General features: G+C 38.8%; 1 protein-coding gene across 1 annotated transcript in view; it reads left to right on the top strand.

Annotated features, from left to right (window-relative positions):
- The window catches only part of AGBL4 (AGBL carboxypeptidase 4), a 1,336,770-nt gene that overhangs the window by 1,081,503 nt on the left and 228,026 nt on the right, over positions 1 to 27,241 (top strand). The window lies entirely within an intron of this gene.

The raw sequence follows: 27,241 nt of genomic DNA on the forward strand, positions 1-27,241 counted from the left end.
TCCATTCTTAGAGAGGAGTTGCTATATTTATCATGTGGTTATATTATGCTAGGGTCTTTGCCAAAATTAGGGCTCAATCTGTGAACAAGATTTCTATGATATGTAGCTGAGAAAATTATTCAGTTGAGGGCATTGAAATTAACCCTTTGGAATTATTGCCACATAGCTGACCTCCAAAATTATGCTGAGGGGTTCAAAGCATATAAGCATGGGTATTCAGGACTCTTCTGGTATTGCCTGTACAAAACTCCATATATCTGCAAGATAGAAGGAATGAGGATACTCTGGATAACTACAGTTTTCAGTGTGTTCCTCTAACACAGCACTAGTTTCCACATTAGAGTTGCCCTTTTCATCATGACTGGGTGCTTCTTCACAGAGGGAGGTCTACCCAACTAATGGGTTTTCAGATTTTTATAATTCCTATCTATTTTAATTTCATAATTCTTTTATTGCTCATATTTTATTAGATGTTGGCGATATGGAAGGAAACAAGAAACATACAACCTCTACTTTAATGCATATTATTATCTATCAAGGGTTTGGAAAGAATGCATCTTAGTGAAAAAGAGGGAATGCTAATGGGATAGAGAATAAGGGTTCTAACCAAGTGTGGAATAAAAGAAAGGATTTTTCTGATGAAGAAATATTTAAGTTTAGGCCTGAAAATAATTAGAAATTCTTCAAATGAAAGGCATTGGAGAAAAAAAGTTATAAACTGGGGGAATGTCTTATAACGTGTAGTGGTGGGCACATAAATCTACACATCACTCACTGTATCACTGTCATTCCTTTGTTTATCTATTACTTGAGCAGGCACCAGTAACGTCTCTATTACACTCAGCCCTGAGATTTTAGCAACCTCTCCTTACTCGTCTTTCCCAATGATTGGAGGCTCTTTCAGGGTCAGGGGAATGAGACCTATCGTTACTGTTTTTGGCATTTTGAATATGCCATGGTTAGTTTGTCAGGCTCTGCTGTGCAGGTGGATTACTCTTGGTAGCTTGCCGGGCTATCCGAGAGGTATGTATATATCTTTTACTGTATTTGGGATATGAATACGCCATGGGGGGCTTGCAGGGCTCTCCCGTGGGGCAATAGACTCTTGGTAGCTTGTCAGGTTCTCTAAGAGGGAGAATAAGGCTATTAGCTTCGGGGAGCTTGGTCTTATAGTCTCTGGATGTTGGCCTTTGGTGGGATTACACGGCGTTTGTGGGTGTGGCTGCCAAGCTACTGGAAAATGGGGGTCTGTGTGGAGAAGGCCCAGTCCCAATCTGAGCAGGCTTGGAGACTCAGCCCCGGGTCCCGAACACCTGGCTTCCTCTGCCAGTCTCTTTATCCGTGAGGCTCGTCCAAACAAGCTCAGACTAATATGTGTGAGACAATATGTGTAGCATTAAATCTATACATAATAAAATTATATAGAATTAAATGCACACATTTTCACACAATAAGTATACATAAAATTTATGAAATAGGAATGAGGAAAATGAACTGTATAAATGTCAATTTTCTGGGTGTGTTATTCTGTGAAATATAAGATGTTCATTGGGGAAACTGGATGAGAAGTATGTAAAATATTTCTAAAAATTTTATTGTATTTCTTAAAATTTTATTTCTTAAAAAATATTCACTGTCACTGTCACTGTCATCCCATTGCTCATCAATTTGCTCAAGCGGGCACCAGCAAAGTCTCCACTGTAAGATTTGTTACTGTTTTTGGCATACCGAATATGCCATGGGTCTGAGATTTTATTTCTTAAAATTCTATGAATACAGTTATCTCAAAATAAAAAGTTTAACAAGTCCTAGGTATACAATGAACAACGTGATCACTATAGTCATTAATGTTATAGTGCACACTTATAATTTGCTAAGAGACTAGTCCCTAAAAGTTAACTTTGAGTGGTTTTATTAATAACTAAATTTAGTTATTTATTAATAAATAGCTAAATATCTTTTACTGTATTTAGTTATTTATTAATAACTAAATTTATATGCAATGTAAAGAAATACTGGGTCAATATGAAACCAGTTTAATTTTTCAATAATTAATTTTTGAATAATACTCATGTGTTAATTATGCCACAATAAAAATTTTAAAAGTAAAACAACTAATTAGAGGTAGACAATTTGACTGAAGCAAAAAAGATGAAGGAATAGTATACAATATGAGTTGCGCTCATATTCTTGGTAAAGGGTATACCAGACAAGATTTAAATCATAAAATTTTGAGTGATGAGAGATGAAAAGCCTTTGTAAACTCTTATTTAAGATGGAAAATATTTGCATTGAGAACAAGCACTCAGATTGAGAGAATACATTGGGAATGGGGTAGGAATTAAGAGCAGAGAAATAAAAATAAATTAATCAGAATAAATTGAAAATGAGAGGAAATTAATTTCAGAGATGTTTATAAAGGAAAAATCAATATGACTTGCTGACTGAACAGTGAGAGTACACAGGTGTCAAGGAAATTCAAATTTTAACTGAGTGGGTGACAGTGTTTTTTATTAAAAGAGGGAGCATCTGAGAAGAAATGTATTTTGGGGAAAAAAAGGTTTGAATAAATGGGTTTGAAATATTTGAGATGTCACATAGGCCTCCAATTCCAGATATATCTTAAGCAGACTAATGTATGTGAGTTGGAACTGAGAGGAGAATTCTGTACTAAATGTATGAACATAAGAAATAGGAATGGCAGATTACCTAGAAGAAAATTCAGAATACCGGCATCTAAAATGTGGATCAGAGAAGTGTTTGCCACAGAAAATGAGGATTATTGATGAGGTGGGAAGGATACCAAGATTTCCAGATTTAATGGAAGAAAACATCTCTAGGAGCAGGTGAGGTCAACACTGTAAATGTCATTGAGCTCAAATGAGGTCAAGTGTCCTAGAATTCAGCACATCATTGCAACTTTAGAGACTAGGCTCAGTAGACAAAAAAATAAACAGACTGTAGTGGGTCTGAGGAATGAATGAGTGACACAGTGCTAATAGTATGGGCCTACACTTTCTTTCAGAAAGCTTTACACGTGAGGAGGGAGGAGTAAGGGTGAGATAAGGGTGAGCAAGGCTTTGAGGTAGTTATTGTCACATTTTGAACCTATATGAAGACTTAAGCAAATGGAAGTGCAGATTAGAGGGTGAGACTGAAGATTCAAAACAGCAAAGTACCCTGAGTGAGATATGTACTCTGTAAACACCAGCATTTTCTAAAACAAATGAACGGGCGGAGAGTTACTGTGGATAGTCTCTGCCTTCTGCTGAACCACACTAAGTATGCTAAAAATGCGCTTCCTCTTTTTGAAACAGCTGGACTATCACGAAATGTCCCTAAACCACCTTTCAAAGCCCCTAGAGGAGGCTTAATTTCAGATGGGAGCCAAGGTGCTTCCTCAGAGAAGTGCTTATGTGGCTGGAATGGTCTCTCCCAATGCAATACATAATGCTAACTCCCAGCATGAATATAGTTCCCCAAGGTGGCAGCAAATAGAAAAGTTTCCACTGTGGCTTCTTGCTCACCAAGCTTGAGGTGCCCACCCCCTTGAGGAATCGTCCTGGCTAGTCTGAAGGCATACTCCTCTACTAATGAGCTTATGCCCATTTGGAAAGGTGACATGTATGCTTGACCTCATGGCCTACACAGCTCAAATAGGTTGTGAGTAGAAACAGCAGGCTCAGTATATTTAATTCAGACTCCTCTTCAGTATCTGTTGCTCCAGGGTTTATTTTTTTCCTAGTTGGTATAAGCAGTTATCTATTTTCTGCCCTTATTTTTTAAGAAAAAAAACCTTATTTACAAAGTTATTGATAGTTAAATTTTAGGCATATAATATTTCAACACTAACCCCACTGCCAGTGTCAACTTCCCTCCAACAGTATTCTCATATTCCTTCCCCACCCGGACCCCTGCCATGTCTCTGCCATCAACTTGACAAGCAAATTGCAGTTTCAGTGCTTGCAGCTTAGACCTCATGTTTTCAGTTTTGTTGAGTTTGTGTGTTGGATATATGGGTATACCACTTACCCATATCACTAATGTTATCAGTTGCTCCACTTTTGCAAGTAGTTAACTTAGTCAAGGTGCTGAACTTCTTTGTTTATACAATGGACAGTAGTTCTTGAGCTTGTGATTAGTAAAATCAAAGACTACAATAGAGTCTGGTATATATTAGATTCTTAATGAACCTACTTTTTGTCCCCTCCTTGTAAAGAACCAATTTTTTCTTTCTCCCACCATAACTTTGAGCCTGATGGTGGATGAAGAGACAAACATAATGTCTCAGAAACTGTTTGACATGGCGGATCCTCAGAATAATAATCCTTAGTCAGGATTTTATTTTTATATTTTGGGATCCTGATATAAGAGAGCTTGAGATTTAATGTTTGGAATGAAACTTCAGAGTAAATGATACATTGAGGGTGGAGGAGAGTTTATGAGATAAATGTTATTCATGTTATAATAATGATTCTTTGCTTTATCACAGTTTCTTAAAATATGTACTCCCCTGGTGTAATTAAGCATTTGTTTACAGATCATTAATTAATTGGCAAAGATGCTTGGCTGGAAGGAATATGGCCGAGGGGCACAGCTGGAGAGTTGGGAGTTTGTGCCAAGTGTGAATCCATCAGCACCAGAAATAGGAAAGCACAGAAATATTTGTGTAAATCAAAGATGGAAAAGAAGGCAATTTCTGAGTATGGAGAGTGCAGACATTCTGAGACCTTTGACTAGGCTGGATGGGAGGGTAGGTGGGCTATTCGCCAACTCAGGAACAGCAGGACAAGAATATATGTGGGAGAAGTTGGGGTTGGGTAGAAAGAATCTAGTTTCCTTTGGGACATTTTCTTGGATATCAGGGTTGTGAAAATTATCTAGAACATGGTAAAATATCAACTTAGCAGTGCTTAAATATTTATAGTTTCCTGAAAATTCCCCATCTACTTAACACTCCTCTGCTTCTGCACACACAAGGCTCTCTAGCAATAATAATATTTTTTCTCTTTCCCTCACATATCTGCTGAGTTTCAAGCCATCCATTAGAGATGGACTGTCCATTTTCTGGACTAACTACTCCAATTATCTATTTCTCTGGTATTATAGAATTTCTCCAAAGCCATAACTGAATCAATTAATAAACTCAACCAAATAGACAAATTAAACTTGACATTCAATGTTATCCTGCATCTTCTGTTGAAAGTAGTGCATTTGGGGCTGGAGCGATAGCACAGCGGGCAGGGTGTTTGCCTTGCACGCAGCCGACCCGGGTTCGACCCCTGGCATCCCATATGGTCCCCCAAGCACCGCCAGGAGTAATTCCTGAGTGCAAAGCCAGGAGTAACCCCCGAGCATCGCTGGGTGTGACCCAAAAAGCAAAAAAAAAAAAAAAAGAAAGTAGTGCATTTGTGAGGTAAGAGAAGTGGTGTTGTGGGTAAGACGCTTGCTTTGCCTTCAGCTGACCAGAGCAAAGCCAGGAGTAGGCCCTTAATATAGCTAAGTGTGGCCCAATAACACAAACAAAATAAAACTATCACATTTGATTTCTTGCATGTCTCCTATCTTAGCCTTAAGCTTCTTTGGGCTGCTTTACCATAGTCCCCATAAATTGGGTGGCTTTAACCAATAGGCATTTCTTATCTCTTTGTTCTGCAGGTTAGATATCCAAAGTCAAGCAGTGCCCTGCTTTCCCTGAGATTCTGGGTGGAGCCCTTTTTGCCTCTTCCTGTTTCTGATGGGGCCTTCTATCCTTTGACTTTTATTAGTTGACAACTGCCATACCCCTATCTCTACCTCTAAAATCACCTGGCATTTTCTTTATGTAACCATCTTCACATGACATTTTTCTCTTCCTTCATTCCCTTTAAAGTAAATGGAAAAAATACATCTTGAACAACAAATTCATGAAAGTTTTATCATTGTGACTGAAGACAACATTATGAAAATATATAAAACCTAAGAAGAAAGCACACAATCGTCTTGTGTTCACCATGTTCCCCCTCCCAAGTAACCCTGTCAGGTTTGCTATGCAACTCCAGCACTTTCTCTAGACATGCCACACACAGATTGTACAGCTCTTTATCAAAATGGGATCCTACTGTAAATATTGTTCCACAGTTTGTTGAATTTACATAATGTGTCTTGGGGAGCTTTTCATATTGATAGAGATAAATCTAGCTCATTGTGTTTAACAACTAGATAGAGCACAGACAGAATGGCAGTACCATGATCTATTTGACTAGTAGTTTCTTTAGATGGATTCTTTTTCTTTCGTTACTATTACAGGACTGCAATGAACAGTCTATACACACATTATTGTTTGTAAGCTTTATGATGGCCCGAGAGTAGAATTGCTGGTCTGTAGATATAGGCAAGTTGCATTTTAGTTATATTTGAGTAACTTTTAGCCTTGGCTAGAGTATAGAGTATATGAATTTACCCACAGCAGAATTTTCCCTGGTGCTTTATACACAATATTTACTAATGTGATATAAAGGATTAAAATATTTAGTCTGAAAAAGAATGAAAGATTGAAGAGATATAATCTGCCCTCAAATATTTTAATAGTTGAATGCAGAGAAAATGTAGCATACTTGTTAGTACTTTCCAATAATAAAACTAGTATTTAAGGAGAAAGGTTACCAAATCAGCATGAAAAACTAACAATGAGGCCACTCTCTTCTTATGTTTTTCTCTTCTTATAAGGATAACAGTTCTATTGGAGTAGGGCCCACCTTAATGACCTCATCTTAACTTAATTATATCTACAAATACCCTATTTCCAAATAAGGTCATATTCATGGATAATAGAAGTTAGGACTTCAGCATAGTTCTCAGGGAAACACAATTCAACCCATAATATCTATGAAAACAATAATTTCCTACAGGACAATGACCATTTCTGCTTGGTATCTAATCCCAACACTTAACACAGAGTCTGGCTCTGAGAAGGTGGCCTAGGAAATGCTTTTTGAATAATTGTTCATAAACCTGTTATCAGTTTTGTTAGTGTTGGTATCCCAGTGTCCACTGTGTATGACAGTCTGTGGTTTGTGTCTTCTATATACTCTCTCATTTAATTATATACCCTGGGAAGTGAGCCTCCCAACCTATAAGTGAGGAAATCAAACTTGGAAAAAGTTAAGTGATTCTCAGGCCTGCACAGCTAATCAGTCTGGTACTGGAATTTGGACTCAAGTTTGTCTGATCTCAAAGCTCAATTTCCACCACTATATTCTGATGCCTTTTCTTTCATCTTTATTCTTGTCAAGTCCTATGGGATGGACCCCAAAATAAGACCACTTTATGGGAGATAGAGTGGGTAGGACATTTGCTTTGCACCAGCCAACCCAGGTTTAATCCCTGGCATCCCATATGGTCCCCCAAGCACTGCCAGGAGTAATTCCTGAGTACAGAGCCAGTAATAACACCTGAGTATTACTGGGTGTGGCCTCCGAAACAAACTGGCAAAAAATAATAAGCCTACTTTGGCCAGAGTATTAAAAAAAATCAGCAGTCCCTCTTGATTGGTGGGGATGGGTGGGTGAAGCTACACAGAAAGCACAGAATTGGCTGTAGAAATGGAGTTCAAAGGGAAGGCTCTCACCATCCCATCCCAATCAGATTTGTTTTAATGCTGAATTTAGAAGTAATTAATTAGGTGGTTTTCTAGGACCAGGTAAGCTAATGTTATAGTATGAATAAGATCACATTTTACTGAAGACTTCCTTTGGTTAATCAATACAAAACATAATAGAGGCTTGAGTCAGGACCCAACAGAAGCTGGATTCTAGTACCCACAGGATCAAAGATAGATCTGATTCTAGAAAACATTGTTATCTGTCTTCAGTTTTGTCATTTCTAGAGAAGTCTGAACTGTAAGTTCTCTCAAGCTTCTATTCTTGGTTTCCTGCTTCTATAGAATCTGTTTTCGTTTTTACACTATTTTAAGGTGTTTATTGCATTGCCAAGAAAAGAGAGGGGAGGGGGGAAAAACAATCTCCAGGATTAAATTTCTCCATGCTAAGGAAAAATTTATTTCACCTTTCTCTTACTTACAGGACTCCACTTCGCTTCTTCTTTTGATATTTTATTCTGGCAGTCCTCCCAAGTTTCCTAAGTAACAAGAAGCACTCTCTAAGATGACCCTCCCAAATTTGCTCAACATTAAAACATAAAGGCAGTGCTTATCTGGTTCCTATGCTAGTGAATTTGTTGTGTTGTCTGGCCATGGATATATGAAAGAAGGAACAGAAAGACAAGTATTTAAGTACAGCGTTTTAGCATGGGGCAGATTTGCAGCCCTCTTGACAAATAAATATAAGTGTAGTGATTTCATCCGACTCCTCACTTTCAATTTTGTGAAAATTATGCAGGCCTTTAGTGAACATTTCTTGGAAGACTCTCCTTTGGATATTGGGCATCTCAGGTAGGAAACAAAAGTATATCATATGTGGAGGTGAAGTCGGTCTCCTCTTACAGAACAGTAATAGAGATTTGAACATTTTGCACATTTTATCTTTTAAGGCCACAGCAGCAGAATTGGGTTGGCTTAGAATAAAGAAAATTTCTCTTACCAAAATAGTTCATGTTCCAACAGTCTCCTTGAGCTGTTAAGTCTGGCTACTAGAGATCATAGAGTCATTTTCCTGGTGACTTGGATTTTTGGACAACTCTTTGCACCCTGCAAGAACAGTGTAAATCGGAAGCTTAAGAATATGTTCACGAGGGGGCTGGAGAGATAGCACAGCGGGTAGGGCGTTTGTCTTGCACGCAGCCAACCCGGGTTCAATTCCCAGCATCCCATATGGTCCCCTGAGCACCGCCAGGGGTAATTCCTGAGTGCCGAGCCAGGAGTGGCCCCTGTGCATTGCCAGGTGTAACCCAAAAAAGCCAAAAAAAAAAAAAAAAGAATGTGTTCACGCCCTCACCTTTAAGAGTTTTCTTTGCAAAAAAAAAAAAAGTTTTTGTTCCATTTTGTTCTATAAGGAACAAAGAGACAGGGTTTGGATTTTTCATTGAAGCATTCCTTACTTTTATCATTATATATTAGCTAGAAGAAAGAGGTGTACAACCATCTAGGATCTTTATGGAGTTGGTAATGAGAATTAACATGTCCAAAGAATGGTAAGTGGTTATTCTATCCATGTTCCATTGAGTTCCATCCAAGTTGCAGTGAGTTGCATGATTTTGTCATTCTTGCAGATACATAGTATTCTATTGTGTATATGTACTACATCTTATAATTTGTCCATCTGACTTTGGATACCTAGGTTGATTCCATCTTTTAGTTGTTGTACTCAGTCCTGCAATGAATGATGGTGTGCATATGTACTTTTGAATGAATGCTTTTGTGTTCTGGAAGTAGATATCCAGAAAAGGAATTCCCGAGTCATCTGGCAGCTCAATTTTTAGTCTACTGAGAAATCTCCAAACTGTTTTCCATAGGGGTTGAGCCAGACAGCTTTCCCACCATTAGTGGATGAAAGTTCCTTTTCCTCACATCCCTGCCAACACAAATTGTTACCAGTATTTTTGGTATGTACCATTCTCACTAGTGTGAGATGGTATCTCATTATTGTGCCTATTGGCCATCCATCTGTCTCCCTCAGAGTAGGTCCTGTTCATTTCTTTCCCTACTTCTTGATAGGGTTTTTTAAAAATTATTTTGTAGTTCTTAGTGAGTATTTAATTTGTCCAGGATATCAACTCTTTACCAGATGTGTTGAGTACAAGTATTTTCTCCCATTCAGTTAGTTGTCTTAGTTTTAGCCTGCTTCTTTTTCTTCACAAAACTCTTTAATTTGTTATTATGTCATTTACTTATTTTGATTCTGTTGCTATAGTCTGTGCCATTGTATCATTGAAGACACTTTTGAGGTCAAAATCATGGAATGTTCTGCCCATATATTCTTGAATGTACTTGATAGATTCCGATCTTATCTCAGGGTCTTTAATCCACCTTGAATTGATTTGGGTGTAGGGTGTGAGATATAGATCCAGCCTTAACATTTTACATATGATTATCCAGTTTTTCCAGCACCATTTGTTGAAGGGACTGTTATTAATCCATCCCATGGTCTTAGCTCCTTTGTAGAAAATTAACTGATCATAGACATGGAAATTTGTCCTTGGGTATTTGATTCTGATCCACTGACCAATGAGTCCGTTCTTATTCCAATACCATGCTTTTTGATCACTATGGCTTTATAGTATAGTTTCCAGTTAAGTAATGAGATATTGCCCAGTTAATGATTTTTCAGTATGTCTTTGGCTACTTTGGCTCTCTCATGATTTCACCAAAACGTTATTATTGAATGTTCTAAGTTTTTGAAGAATTTGTCTGAATTTGCATGGGGATTGTATTGAATCTGTATAGTAATTTAGATAGATAGGATCTTCCTTTTCATATATTGATTCTTCCAATCCACGACTGTGGAAAATTATCCTATTTCCTGATGTTTTCATCTATCATTTTCTTAAGTAATTTAAAGTCCTTCAGATCTCCCACCTCTTTTGTTGAGTCCTATCTATAGTCCTTCAATATCTACTTTATGCTTTAGACTTTTGTATTTTGACCTTTCTGTATTGGCATATTGTATTTGGGAGCATTTTTGTGGATCCTTTAGGTTATATATATATTTCTATATACATATATGTGCATATATATGTGTGTGTGTATATATAGGAGGTTGATATATATTAATATATACAAAGAGTTTAAGGAGTATAATGATACTATGTCATCTGCAAAGGACTTCTATTATATTTAATGAGAATGGAGACAATGGACATCCTTGCCTTGTCCTGATCTCGGAGGGAATACTTTCAGTTTTCACCATTAAGAATGGTGAAATTTCTGGATGTGGGCCATATATATGGCCATAATTTATACATGGCTATAGGATAACATAGCCTCAGGTAGTTTAGGTTTATTGGGTTACTCCCCTTACAGTGCTCCCATTCTTCTTTGCTTATTTGTAGCTTCTTTCTTAGTGTTCTGTTGACTTGTAAATATTGTTTTTTTCTTCTCCTTGAGTCCTTTGCATAGTTTATTCAGAGCAATGTCCTTTTTGTATGGACACAGGAAGACTTAGCAAATGCTATGCTTTTGTAACCTGGGAGTCATTTGACTCTACATGATATTTTCCTCCTGGGCATCTGTTCTCTCGACCTAGGCCTCAGCTGCCCTTACTTCCTAGCACCCCCAAAATCAAGGTCCCGACGAGGGATGGGACGGACCCAGGGCAAGCGGTGAGTTGTGTGCTACCCTGGGCATTGAGATGGGCCTGCCAAAGTGCCTAATGCTTAACTATAAGCTAAGAGCTTGATCATGGACAAATGTTGTCATGATTCAAACAATGATAACTAGATTTGGACCCCGCTAGGGTGAGGAATGATTAATCTGGCCTGAGTGCTGTAGTCTGAGTCTGTGGCAAGATGTTGCCAGGAGAGCTGCCTTGAAAGCCTTAATGTATCTCTTGCTATGTCCATACAAAAATAACTAGTATTAAGATGTTAATGAGTGTTTCAAATAAAGAGAGGAGAAAAAACCCTTAAGAGGTATTTTACCTACTGGCAGTCAGGAAGGGTTTTGGAATGCCCCAAGGTTGTGTTCCCTTTGAATGTGACAGCCCTCAGGAAGGGCTTTTTTATGTTGATTTTGCCACCTGGCAGTGTGTAACCTAGGGGCAAGGGCAAGAGAGGAAAAAGGGAGGAGAGAGATGAGAATCCAGGCTGCAGTAGATCCAGAGAGAGGATGGAGCTGGGAGTGTGGGAGAGGGGAAAGATGGAAGATTGAATAAATGGTAACTAATCAGCAACCAGCTTGGTCCTTGTTCTTCCTTCACCTGTCCTTGACCACCAGCTGTCCCGATCCAGCCCATACACAGTGGTTCCAGAGCACGAACAGAGTCACCTGGAGAGCCACGAGTGCACACGCCCATCAGTGTGCAATAGTTTTTTACACATGGCCATAATTATCTTGAGAAAATTTCCTTTCACTTCTATTTTGTTGAGGGTTTTTATTATGAATGGATGTTGGATCTTGTCAAAAGTGTTCTTACAGATGTCATGTGCTACATTAACTTATTTGCATATATTGAGCCATCCTTGTATTCCTGGGATGAATTCCATTTGATCATGATTTTTCAATATGCTGTTTACTGGAATTTTGTTAAGAGGTTTTGCGTCAATATTCATCAGGGAGAATTGTCTGAAATTTTATTTTCTCGAAGTGTCTCTGTCAGTTTTAGGTATCATTGTAATGTCAACTTCCTAGAAAATGTTAAGTGTTCGGGTTTTTTCAATATTTTCAAAGAGCTTAAGGAGTAAAGGTTGTAAGTCTTCTTTTGAAGGTTTGATAGAACTCACCAGTGAACCCATCTAGAACAGGACTTTTGTTCCTGGGGAAATTCTTAATTACTGTTTCTACTTCCTTTCTTTTGATTGGCATGCTCAGGCTTTCCACTTCCACACAATTTGGGGATATTACATGATTCTAAGAATCTGTCCTTTACTTCTAGGCTCTATACATAAATAGAATAAAGTTCAGAGTAATCTCTTATGATATTTGAATTTCTGAGGCATCTGTTTTAATTTATCTCTTTTCATGTCTGATCTGATTTATTTGGACACTTTCTCTCCTTTTCCTCTTTAGCTAAAGGTTTATCTTGTTTATTCTTTTGAAAAAACAGCTCCTAATTTCATTGATTCTTTTAATGCCTTCTTGGTTCATATTGTTGCTTTCTGCTAGAGTTTTTACTATATCCCTCCTATTATTATTTTTTGGGTTTACTTATTCCTCTCCAGATTTTTGAGCTGTGTGCTTAATATGTTTATTTAGGCTTTTTTTCTTTCTTAATGTAGGCCTGCATTGCTATAAATTTCACCCCTTTTGCCCTACACCTTAATTCAGTTTTTGCTGAGTCCCTTAGATTCTGATATTTTGTACCCTCATTCTCATTAATTTCAAATAATCTTTTATTTTTTCCTTGATATCCTCTTTAAGCTAGTTATTTAGCAGTGTTTTGTTCAGCCTCTGAATGTTGAAGTTTTCCCCATTTCTTTTTGTACCACTTATCTTTATGGCATTGTGGTCTGAGAAGTTACTTTGTATAATTTCTATATTTATAAACTGGGTATGTTTGAGTTATGCCCTAATATTTGATCTATACTGGAGAACACTCCATGTGTGCAAGAGAAGAATGTGTATTTGGTTTTGGGGTGTGTGTTGGGGAGAGAGGTGGTGAGCCCTGTACATATTTGTTAAGCCCAATTCTTCTAAAACCTCACTTAGGGCTCTGTATCTTTACTTACGTTATGTTCAGTTGATTTGTCTAGCAGTGAAAGTGGGGTGTTGAAGTTTCCCACTACTGTTATATTCATCTCAGTATGTTTTTTTAGGTTCCTGAGTATAGGATTTATAAACTTTGCTGACCCTTCATTCATTGCCTGTATGTTGATAAGAGTTAGTGTTTCTTGGTTCCCTTCACCAAAAACAATGTCCATTCTTGTTTCTAATTACTTTCTTTTGGTTGAATGCTATTTGGACTAATATAATTATGACTGTTCCAGTTTTTTTTCCTTACTACCATCGACTTGTATGATTTTCCCTATCATTTTACTATGTGGGAATTTATCCAGTGAGTTTATGTGTGTTTCCTGCAAGCAGCATATCCTGATCTATCCAACTACGCTATACCTTTTTAAGGAGAGTTTCTTCCATTGCTTATTAAGAGATTCTTGATATAATAGATTGTGTTGCAATTTTGCATGTGTGTGTGTAGACAGTTAAGTTATTTTTACAAGTAGCCATTTTTTTTATAGGCAGACTTTCAGTAATTTTTGCATGATTTGTTTGGTTGTCTCAAATGTTTCCACTTCTTATTTGCCTAAAAAGGTTTTATCCCTCCCTCCTATCTAAATGACAGATTTGCAGAGTAGTGGACTCTAGGTTTTAAGGCTTTTACAATCAGTACTCAAAGTACATGGTTCCATCCTTTCCTAAAATATATGACATGGAAGAGCTGTGATTCTTATGTTATTTCCCATAAAATAGCACTGTTGCACTGTTCTCCCGTTGTTCATTGATTTGCTCAAGAGGGCACTAGTGACATCTCCATTGTGAGACTTGTTACTGTTTTTTGCATATCAAATACACCACAGGTAGCTTGCCAGGCTCTGCCATGTGGGAGGGATACTCTTGGTAGCTTGCCAGGCTCTCTGAGAGGGACGGAGGAATCAACCCGGGTTGGCTGCATGCAAGGCAAATGCCCTACCTGCATTTAAAATGTTTTTGAGGTTTTTCTTCTCTCTTGTTAGTTTAAGTAGTCTGTTTCTGTCTCTCTTTTTTCTTTTTATCATTTTGATTACTCTGTGTCTTGGTATTTTGTTTGAATCCATCTGGTACTCTTAGGGCAGAAAGATCCTACTAGAGATTGAGAAAGTTCTTGGTTTATATTTCTCCCACCAGTAGTTCTTCTCATTTCTCTTTTTCCTCTCTTTATAGTATTCCTATAATTTGGAGATTATCCCTCTACTGTGCTCCACCAAGAACACTACTACTTCTTATCTGATATTCTAACAATTTCCGTGCCTCTGAAATGATATCTCAGTTATCAGAAAAATATATGTCTAGTTGCTAGTTGCTAATACTCTAGTTAGTTTATGAGGATTTACTATGGAAATACCTGGGGTAGACGAGAGAACCTGCAGTTAACTCCTAGCCATTAGCGTTATTGAGGTTAAAGGAGTTAGCATTCACATGGTTTTGCGTACCAGTCTGGCTACTGGGGTTCCTCGGGACAACTGATTATTGGTTTAAGATAGGTCTTCATCTTGGTGGGTCTGAGGCATGGTCTTGGAGTTTACTGGAGACAGCACTAGAACCCCAAATCTACAGATGCGATAAGGGAACTTCTGGTGAGAGATGAAGCCGAAATCATCAATTTACTGCATATTAAGAATTAGGAGTTAAAAATGTAGCACACATTTTTACAGTCCTTGATGAGTTAGGATATATGGCAGGGCATCACAAAAAAAAATTTATACAAGGAGACCAAAAAAGAACCCAGAAATGGGAACAGAAACGCATAACATAATTCATCCTTATTTTTGATTGAGAACACTGTGTTTCACATCCCCCAAAGGCATGTTTTAAATATACAAAATCTGAAAATAATTTTAAAAACAGACAATAAAGCCCCAACTCAGTGTAAGTCCCAAAATTTCATAAAAGTACGAATCTTACTGAGGTTCCAGCTTTCTTTAACAAGGCATGTTGTCAGAGCATTGGAAGGAAGAAATGGTGGGTGGCAGGCATCTCTGCAGTAATACCCAGTCTTTGGAGAGAAGAGGAAAGATAGTTCACCCCAAAATAACTGGCTTCTCGGGATCTGTCTTTTCATTATCCTGTGACCCTCCTGAAAGAAAAGGGTAATAGAGAGTTTCTCAAAAAATGAAGTTGAAAAAGACAGCTTATTGTTTTGGGATTGTATGAAAGGCAGCTCGATGCTTTAGAAGCAGTCTATTAGATCCCAGACAACCTTGTAAAAACTCTGTTTGACAGTTGGAAAATCTGAAAGTCAGAGATTTGCACAAATTCCTGGAGTATTGTTGTGATCAAGCAATAATTGAACCCAAATCTGAGTTCAAACCCTGGGCATATTTCATTTTCCCATACTGCCTCATAAGTTCTGTGCCACACCACTTCACTACAGAAGTTTCCAAAGCTAGAGGCAGAGTTCAGTGATCAAAGATCATTTGATGGCTCAGCAACTTGGTGAGATTGATTAGAGTAGAGGATGGATCCTCTGATCTTTCAGATGGTCAGTGACCTACTTTGCTTAAGAATTGAGTTAAGGGGCTGGAGTGATAGCACAGCGGGTAGGGCGTTTGCCTTGCACGCGGCTGACCTAGGTTCGAATCCCAGCATCCCATATGGTCCCCTGAGCACCGCCAGGGGTAATTCCTGAGTGCATGAGCCAGGAATGAACCCTGTGCATTGCCGGGTGTGACCCAAAAAGCAAAAAAAAAAAAAAAAAAAAAAAAAGAATTGAGTTAAATTTCCCTGCCCAGGGTCGGGTAGATAGTTCAGTGAACTGAGGGCATGCCTCACACCCCACCCTTCTGCACTGCATGGGCCCCTGAGTACTGCTAAAAGAATCTCACAAACAGAGCTGCATATGACCTCCAAACAAGAACTTCTCTGACTGGAGTAAGGAACACATACCACTGCATGCCTCTGACCTTGTCTCTTGCCCATCTTGTGATCTAGAAACAAATGCCTCACTCTTAACTGATTATCTTTTTCTCCTTGTTTCTTTTAAAATCTAAATTATATATCAATAGCACCACATTCCCCATATCTCTCTCCCTCTCCCTTTTTCAGTCTCTCTCCCTCTCCCTTCTTCAGTAACTTCTCCCTCTCCCTTCTTCAGTAACTGTGCTTCTATTAATGTCCACTAGTTTATCTCTTTTTCTTTTGTTTTATACATTCATCAATATTATAGTTTTATATCCTTATATTAAAAGCATAGATGACATAATCTAATATTTGGCTTTTTTTTCCTCCTGACTTATTTCACTTTGCATAATTCCTTTAACCTCTTTCTCATTTATTGCAAATAGGCTACACCTGGTGGTGCTCAGTCTTACTCCTGACTCTGTGCTTAGGGTTCATTCCTTGGAGCTTCTCAGCTGACCATATGTGGTGCTAGGGTTAATCTAGGTTGGCCTCATTCAAGGCAGGCAACCTACCCACTGTATTGTCACTTCTTCCCAAAATGATTTTTTTTAAAAAGCTAAATAGTATTCCTTTGTATAGGATTGTACTAGATAGTCATTATTTAATCACCTACTGACAGACAGTTGCTTCCATGTTTTAGCTATAGTGAATAATACTACAATAAACACTGGGGTGAATTTTCCTCTGTTTTGGCATTAATTTTCCATTTGTAAAGAAGGGATAGAAAAGTTTCAGTATTATGTGCTTTACTACATCTACCAGAAAGGAACATACAAAAAAGAATTATCAACCAAAAGATGTTTACTTACTATATATATGAGTTGTTTAGAGTTGTTTATACATCCAAGTATAAAAACTTAGAGGTTAAAAACATTTTTACTTGTTGACATAGAAGGAGATCATGTTGTACCACTAAACAAGGAAACTAGTTTTAGGTTGGAGACATACAAGAGGGGTTGGTTAAGATCCATGCCTTGCATTCACCCAACCCTGGTTCATTTTCTGGCATCACTCTGAGCATTATCAGGTGTGGTCCTGAGGAACTCTGAGCACTGCCGAGATGATCCTCGTGGCCCTCGGCACCACAGAACCCAAGCAACACCACATCCTTGAGTCCAGCATTGACCTGTCTGACCTAGTTGACAGAGAATCACTGAGACTGGCTCCTGGACTGCCTTAGTAATACTTATATGTCTTTTCCAGCACCTACAAAAACCACCCAAACAAATAAGAAACCAGTTTTGAGTACATGAAAGATTGCCTTCTGAGGCCTAAATCTTAGCGTATACTCTCTCCTGCCTCAATTAGAGGATGAAAATATCAGTGAATTCTAGGGTACTTTTTAAAAATATTGTGCCTGTCACGGTCTACCTTGATCAATCCATTTAGCTACGATATCTCTAGAGAACCAGAATGTGACTCTTTGAGGATGGATGTTCCATCATCAACCCATGCTAGCCAGAAGGTCACTGTTCACTTTTACTGAGGTAATTCAGACATGGAAGAACGAGATTGGAGTAGAAGGACATGGCTGGGGCTCTAGAGTCCAGAAGACTGAGTTTGAATTCTGGAGCTGTCATTTATTCCATGTGACCTTGACAAATTATGTAACATTCCTTTGCCGTTCTTTTCTTAATTTAAAATGAAGCTAGTACTAATAATACCTACCACCCTCAATTTTGTTCTGAGAATTAAACCATTAAATGTGCGTAAAGTCTGCCATATGGTAAGCAATCCACAAAGATACATGGTTACTGCTCTTATTTTCATTCTTATTGCTCCAATTAATGGTAGAGCAGGAATAAGAGTGGTGGGGTTGAGGATACACTACAGGGGTTAAGAAAACTTGCCTTGCATGCACCTGACTGGTTCAATCCCTGACATTGCACATAGCCCCCAGCACTGCCAGGAGTGATCCCTGAGCACAGAGCCAAGAGTAAGTCCTGAGCACTGATGGGTGTGACCCCCAAACCACAAAGGATAGGAATGATGGGGTTGAATGACTTCTTACAGAGGTCTCTCTGATTGAAACTCTTCCTCTTGTTTCTGTCTCACAAGAATCTCCATCAAAACCAGGAAGTGACAATAGAGTCCCTCTAAATTCAATCTTCCCAGCCATCAAGAGATAGATTAGACTATTCAAATCTGCTCTAGCAGGTAGTAATTTTAGAGGGCTTTACACATACAAGTTCTCTGGAATATAACAAGCCTATGATTTAATAAACCTCAGATAATGTAGTCAAATCATTATTCTTCACAGAATAATTAGCTACCAACTCTTATTTCTGAGGGAATTCAAGGCCTTTGGAAAAGGAGAATGGCGATTAATTCCTGTCAATATATTTTCTTGTTGCCTTAGGAAACTTGCCTCAACCTTGAGGCAAGGTCTTTACCCAAACAGGGCTTTAATCCAGGCTTTAGATCAAGAAACCTGTGTGGAAGACTTCACCACGTAATAATAAACAACATCTGTCACTAGGTCTTAGTTTCCTCATCAGAAAAATGAAGATAATAATGGTACTGACCTCATGGGGTGTTTTAAAAAGATTAAAGGAGCTAATATGTAAAGCATTTGTACATTTCCCATCATAGAAATCGATCATTGTAAGATCCATTTTCATTCCTTCCCTTTGATTTGATATTGAATTTATAATGTGGTTAGGAGACGGCCTTAAGAAAATCAAAATTGTTTGTGGTTTGCTGTGCACTGTAGAGGATCTACCACCTTGACGGATGTCATCTTTTGTGCTTGTGACCAGAATGGCAGTTTCGAAACAAATGTCTGGGAATACATGACAAACTCTCTGGAAGATCTGTAAAGAGCAAACATTCTGAGCCACGGGGCACTTGAGATGAGCATGGGAGACATAGAACTAACATATTAATCGTGGAAGGAAGGCTGCCTTGTTACTTTCCTAGTACATTTGTAATCATCAAAAGACTGGAATAAGTCAGTGATCACCCTACTGAATAGGAAATAGAGTGTCAGTGACTTCCAGCTTACAGCAGCGTAATAAGGAAGTCTAGCTTTATAAGAAGAAGTGGAAACAACATATGGTTTCCTGGGAGGCTCATGGACTGTGTTGGTAAGGTTCTTGGTATATTGGTATTGGTATTAGTGTATGTCAACTTGACTATTTTTCTGCTGTGTGTATTTTTCTACAATTATTTACATTTTTCTCTCTTCATATTTATAAAGACACGTTGGAAATGTCAACCTGTCTAGAAGTGCTAAGGAAAATGTTGGAAAGGGAATTTTATTATTTTCTGGGATAAATTTGGGGAAGCAGATATGAGATGTCCAGATGCTAGGATATTAACAGAGAAGAAAGGATATCTTCTCTCGTAGAGCTTTTATTTATTCATTTATTCATTTATATTTTGCTTGTTTCTTGGACCATACCTGTGTTCAGACTTACTTCTGGCTCTTGGTCAGGGATCACTCCTTGTGGTCTCAGGGGATCATATGGAGTATCAGTAATTGAACGCTTGTCAGTTCTGAGCAAGATAAGCACCTTACTGGCTGTACTATGTCTTTGGACCCTCTAGTAGAACTTTTGATCAGTGACAGAAACAGACAATAATAAAATAATGAGTATATATACGTATATATTATTACGTAGAGAAGCTCCACAAAAAATACAAAGACCTGTGAACGTTGCAACAGGAATCTAAGCTAGTCTGAGGAGGACAGAAAGGAGCAAATCAGGGAGGACTTTTTGAGGAAGTGATATTTCAACCTAAAATTAGCCAAAGGAATTAATCTGCTTCTAAAAAAATAGGACCTTATTTGAAATTCATAATCCAGGCATGTAGCATTCTTCCAAATAGATCAATTTGGAAGCTTCTATTTCAAATCCAATTTAGGTGTTCATTTGTGGCAATCTCTTCTGCTGATAAACTTCTTTTGGTCTTTACCCACGGGGTGAAGAAAAAATACTAATAAAAATAATAAATATTATAATATTAAAAATTATCTTAAAAATTTAAATAGCAGGAAAAGTCATGCTTTGTGTTGTTTATGTAAAGAATATACTCAGAGTAAAATGCCAGGATTCAGATTATCTGTGTGACCACTAGCTCCTATGTTAACTCACATGAGGTCATAACATAGACCTAACATAACATAACATAACATAACATAACATAACATAACATAACATAACATAACATAACATAACCATAAACATGATTGGCTACACTGGACTGCAATTGATTTGAGTATCAAGCAAAAGTGGATTTCACAGTGTTGTAAATGTCTATTGTAAATGCTTTTATACATAACATCTTGTATAATATACATAGATTTTAATTTTTTCTAAATAAATACTCAATAAAATCAATTTGAAAGAATGAATGGCTGTAAATGAAGTATCTTGGAAGAGTTTGCTGCAGGTTTCAGCAAGGCTTTTAGCCTCAGAGGCTTTTGAACATGTGAGATCTGAGAGTGTCTCTAGAGATTGAAGTAAATTCACAGACTCTATTTTAAAGGGAATGGCACTTGAATGGAGTAGGGTGCTTATTAGACAATTCAGAGCTGTCCAGTTGTCCAGATTCTTATACTCAGTTTGATTTGATACACATTCCTTGTCACCAACAGGTATCACTCTCATAATGGGAATAAGAGATCTTTTCACGACTATAGTAATAATGATCATTATAATAATGGGAATTGAAGCTACCATTTATTAAGTTTTTCATGTGTCAGGCACTGTGCTTAGTAAGCAAATTTTATGGATTTCATTTAATCTTCAAAAGAACCCTATGGCATTACACGTATTTATGTAGAAATACATGTAGAAAAATAGGTTTGAAGGGATTGAGAAACTTGTCCACATCCTAGTTAAGTATAGTTCTTACTTATTGGGCTAGGATTTATATCTAGGCCCTAAGACTATAATACGTGATCTTCTTTTCATGTTGGTGTGTCAAATTTTCAAATGAAGAAATTATGCTTCAGAGAGGTTTACATCAACATTTCAAAATCCTGCATGTTTTCCCTGAATTCATTTCTATGATATGATGAGCATTTTTTGTGTGACTAGTATGTTACTTAAAATCTCCCAACTCATTTTTGGTCAACTATTTCTGATATGGGATAATCTGGTAAATAAAAAGCAACAAAACAATTCCCAGGTTCTGGCCAACAACCAATTGGATCTTGGGGAGATAGAACCTGAGAGTGGGATATATTTTATGTCCTCTAGTGGATTCTGCTATACAGAGGTCAAAATATATAAAACATGTATATATTTAAAAAAAACTTCTGCCCCAGTTCTCACTATCTCACTGTATCTCCATAAAATTGGTACTAATACTCTCATATTGGGCTGGAGCAATAGCACAGCAGTAGGGCTTTCACCTTTCATGCGCTGGCCAACCCGTGTTCGATGCCAAAAACAGTAACAATAAGTCTCTCAATGAGAGACGTTACTGGTGCCCGCTCAAACAAATCGATGAGCAACGGGATGACAGTAACAGTGACTCTCATATTACAGGTAAGAAAACAGGTTTAAAGGGTTGAACTATCTTGCCTGAAGTTTCAGCAGACTCCCATGCCCATATTCCTTTGGTCTTGCAATCAGAAACTTAAACGACAATTTGGCAAATGCTAGGGATTGTTCACTACATTTAAGCCTGTACTTCACTTATTCCTCTTTGTTTCCTTCTCCATCTCTACTGCCTTTTATTCCCCCTACCGTGAGGATCTACCGGATTTTGTGGTCAGGTATATGCTGGGACGGGGCAATGCCCACCTAAGGGCTCTAAGCAACCGCTGATCTTCCTGGTTGGGTACCAACATTTTTCCCTTGAAGCATCCTGGGAGTACAGTGGCCTTAAGCTCACAGCACATACAAGTTACTTTTCTGGGATTTTTTTTTCATTAAAAAAGAAAAGACTTGAAAAGTCAAATTAAATATCACAGTTAAAAGGGGGCAAAATCATGAAAAAAATATAGTCAGTCATTACTGGAGCAGTTGAAAAGACACGCTCTAATTGCTTTAAAAATTCACAGAACCCAGTTCTCCTTAAAATAGTTTTGCAAAGTACATTGAGAATTCCATGCAGTAATACAAAACATAAGTCCTGCTGCTGCCACTGAACATGCTTCAGCTGGCTCAACCCAAGGAGCTTGACATTAACCCAAGGCTCTGCAAAACTCAACAGGAAAAAGCAATGGAGACACAGTTGCAAAGCTACCCCAGATGCTAACATTTTCTGCTCCATTAAAATGACTTGGATGAGAGGCAAAGTACATTTGGCCCACAGAAAGTGTAAGGGGAGGGTCAGGCGCAAGAACAATCAGCCTCATCTCAGACATCCAGTTCTCCAGTCTTTTCCTCCTCTAATCCTTCCTCCACAAGGTTTCTAGAGAAAGTCTTCTAACATATAACTAAGTCCAGAGTCTAGAGCCCACAAAGCTTTCAAATTTCTTTGACCTAAGTCTCAACTTTATCACTGATAAATAATAGCTACTTGAAGCGTTCAGTGTGGAATTAGTTGAAAACATTATACATGGCACATGCAGTTTATTGTATGCTTTGTATATTAAGTTGATGCCACAGTCATTATTACTGCAAGGTTCTATGATGAAAGGTAAAGAAAATTAAAATGTGTGAGCAGAAGACAAGATTCTAAGGAGATAGTATCCCAAGTTTTCCCATATCCCAAGGGCTGTCACCAGGCTTTGTGGTAAATCTAGTATGGCAATTTCAAGGTGAAAGACTGCCTTATGATTATTAACATCAGAGTTTCTGGTAAATGTAGAGCCAGCGGTTGGGCGTTCACCTTTCACGTGGCTGACCCGAGTTCGATTCCTCCGCCCCTCTCGGAGAGACCGGCAAGCTACCAAGAGTGTGAGCCCACACGGCAGAGCCTGGCAAGCTACTCGTGCATATTGGATATGCCAAAAACAGTAACAATAAGTCTCTCAATGAGAGACGTTACTGGTGCCCGCTCAAACAAATCAATGAGCAACGGGATGAGAGTGACAGTGACAGTGACAGTAAAGCCAAAAGCTATGATATCTGTGTCAAGGAGGTACTCTGATTTAGTTTTTCACTAGAGAAAAGAAAGGCACATAGTAGTTTCTCCAGGAAGCTATTTCACGCTTACCTGAGATATACATGAAGCAAAAACTCTGTATGTCTTTTTGTTGCCCAAAACTAAGAGCATCCTATACCTACAATTCCTTTTGTAAATCTACTCTGCACAATTACATGCAAAACATATTTGAGTCTGTGTTTACTTTGTTGGCATTAATATATCATTGTTTCTTCTTTTTTTCTGGGTTCATGAAAAATGGACTGCTGTCTTATTAGAATTCTTTACACTATTTACTATGGGACATTATTTGAATTGGATGGTATAATGATATATGTATATATACACAGATATATATGTACATATATATCTCATTAAGAGTACAACATTTCAGTTACTGGCAATGGTAAAAACAAAAAGGCAGATTTTCTGAACCGTGCAATTGTACTATCCACACTCTATGTCTTTTAACACATTTATCCTATAAGCATTTTCTCCCAATCCTGTACTTGGAATATGAGATGCTGAAGTTACTTGGTCTTTTATTCTCTCTCAAGAAGCTCATTCTAATGAGGGGAAGATACGGTGTAGGGACAAACTAATAGCAAGTCCTGCCTGTACGTACTTCAGTGTGGGTGGTTGGAGAAGGCTTTACTAAGGAGATGAAATCTGAGTTATACTTCAAGGTAAGTTGAAATCACCATGCACTCAGGTGGAAGAACGCCTCAGCATGAGAGTAGAGCTTAAAGGCTTGGGACCTGATAAAACAGGCCACCTTAAGGAATGTCAGAGAGTTTCATGCCTCTCATGTGAACTGTGGCCCTAAGAGATGGTAAAAGATGAGACTGATAATGTATTTTGGAGTCACTCTCATTTAGACGGGCTGGAGCGATAGCAACTTGGGAAGGGCGTTTGCCTTGCATGTGGCCAACCCAAGTTCGATTCCTCTGCCCCTCTTGGAGAGTCCGGCAAGCTACCGAGAGTATCCTGCCCGCACAGCAGAGCCTGGCAAGCTACCTGTAGCGTATTCAATATGCCAAAAACAGTAACAACAAGTCTCACAATAGAGACGTTACTGATGCCTGCTCGAGCAAATCGATGAACAATGGGCTGACAGTGCTACAGTGCTCATTTGGATGCAGAGGAAAAGTAACATGGTGCTACTGGAAATCATTTTTGCAAAGATGGTCTGAAGTTTGTAAATATGGCCAATATCGCATGATACATCTTGTGAATTAGCAGAATTCTTACTACATATTACTTACCCTTAATTACTCCAGGAATGTGCTCCTCACAACACATTTAAGATCAGTCTAAAGAAATCATAATCTTAAAGATAAATCTGTTGCAACAACTCAGAGTTTTTTCCATAAGCATGTGTAGGGCAAGGTATAGGACTGATGGTTGTATACAGATCGTTCTCCGTCTTGTCTGACTGTCATTGCATACATATCAGAGGCTTTATTTCCACAAACATGAGTGGACTTGTACATTTGGATCCAGGAACTGTGTGTTGAAGGGGTTCATTGTATCACATAATCCCGTAATCACTGTGAAATGTGAAATGATAAAGTTTGTGTTTATCTGCTTATCATTATTGTAGCTGCTCTAATATCTGAACGCAGTGCTCTTTTATTTATTTTTTAAAATTTTTATTGAGTCACCATGTGGAAAATTACAAAGCTTTCAGGCATAAGTCTCAGTTTTATAATGCCCAAACAACCATGCCTCCACCAGTGCACATATTCCACCACCAAAAACAAATCAGTATACCTCCTACCACCCAAACCCCCAGCTCCCCCCACCCTGCCTGTGTAACTGATAAATTTCACTTTACTTTCTCTTTACTTTGGTTACATTCAATATTTCAACAAAAAACTCACTATTATTGTTTGGAGTTTCCCCCCTAGAATCAGAGCTGAAGAGATATGAGGCTGTGATAGCAGCTGTTCGGTTTTGGATCAGTCTAAAGAAATCATAATCTTAAATCAAATCATAATCTTCTGTATTTTACTAAGTCCAGGGAAATTTGTGGCAGAAATTGGATCATTGCAAGCTTGTACCTCTCATTAGTGATCCTCATAAGCTGGCGGTCGCCATGCCCTTCGCCCCCGGCAAGGAAAAGGGGAGAGAGAAAAACCTTTCCCCTCCTGGGCAGGCATGGGGCCACGTCTTAGTTCATAGTCTAGAGACATTTCTTAACACAGTGTTCTTTTAAAAATAATGCTTATTGCTTTCTGATTATAAACTGATACGTGCTTACTATGGAAACTAATATGGAAAATACATATATTGCTATCTGTACCTATTTATATCTATGGAGAGAGAGAAAGGGAAAACAGAATCACCCACCACTACTAAGAAACAGTATATTAACTTTGTTCTAACAGATTGAGTTTATGAAAATGAACTTAAAAAATACATTTAATGTAGCCTGCTACTTCCACTGAGCTTTACTCTAGGCAAACACTTTCTTTTCCACAACATCCTTGCATCCACTTTGGGTGACAGGGATGGGATTGGACCACAACCAGTTGCTTCCACATTGGGTGCTAGGGATGGGGTTGGGACTTATCCAGTGGTGCTTAAGGGTCACTATTGGCAGTGCTCTTGGGACCACATGACACACGGAGGAACAAATGGTATGTGACTGAGCACTTTAGACCCTATACTGTTTCTCTGGCTTTTGATACTCACACTTTGATACTCCAGACAGAGCTGTAAGGGCTGTGGTGTTCTTATAAAATCTACCTTCCTCCAGGAATTTGAAATAAAGGCACACTCTCGTGCACTAACCAGTCTGGTCCTGTCTGTCCATTTCTCTGCCTCCAGCACCGAGGCCCTTCTGTTAATTGGTGCATACCCAATGAATACTGGGTGCTTATATGTAAGTGCTTGTATGGATTTTTATTTCTTTGTTTATTTTGGTTTGGGGGCCACACGGGCTGGAGCTATAGCACAATGGTAGGGCGTTCACCTTTCACACAGCTGACCCATGTTCTATTCCTCTGCCCCTCCCGGAGAGCCCGGCAAGCTACCGAGAGTATATCGGCCCCGCAGGGCAGAACCTGGCAAGCTACCTGTGGTGAATTTGATATGCCAAAAACAGTAACAATACAGTCTCACAATGAGAGACATTACTGGTACCCACTCGAGCAAATCGATGAGCAACGGGGTCCACACCTGGAGGTGGTCAGGGCTTACTCCTGCCTGGGGATTGAATCTGGGTAGATGTATAAGGCAAGAACATTACCAGCTGTACTATCTGCCTTCAACTCATGGACTTTTTGTTGTTGTTGTTCCTCACCCCAAATTCACTAAGTGTCCACTTATAGGCTAAGCAACAATTAAGCAATTCCACACAGGGCCTACTCTCTCAGAGACTCTGAGGAGCCCATTCTTCCCTTGGCTGGGCTTCCTGCTGCCCTCTCACCCTCCTTAGGCTGCAGGTCACTGTGTCTGGGGAGGAGCCATGGGCATGCCCCTCCATGCTTTTTCCCAGTGAATTTGGGAACACCAACTCCTCTGATGAGCTGGACCAAACTCCTTGAGCTACTCAGAAATGCCCAGTTAGCTCCAGCGGGCTGGTCTTCTTCACAACCTCCATTCTGCTCCTGCAGAAGGGAGTAGGCTGTGGAGAAGTGCTACTGAGGTGGGGGCTGCAGGAAAAGGGGGGGGGGGATCAGGTCGCTTCCCTCCCCTCCTCTCTGCACACCACTGGGCCGACAGTACCTTTGGACAGGCCCTCCACCCACACAGCCTGCTGGTCCAACTGGAAATCCCAGATAAGCCCCAGTTCTGGTCAGAACTGGTTTGGCAGCTCTGGGGGAACATTTCTGACTGATGGACACCATCAAACTGGGTTGGCTGGCAGTTCTGCCAAAGGGAAGAAAAAGGAAGTAAAGGGTTTGGGAGGAGTGGCTACAATTATTTAAATTCTTCAAAAAT

This window comes from Sorex araneus, chromosome 5, assembly GCF_027595985.1.
Source record: "Sorex araneus isolate mSorAra2 chromosome 5, mSorAra2.pri, whole genome shotgun sequence".
Taxonomy (NCBI): domain Eukaryota; kingdom Metazoa; phylum Chordata; class Mammalia; order Eulipotyphla; family Soricidae; genus Sorex; species Sorex araneus.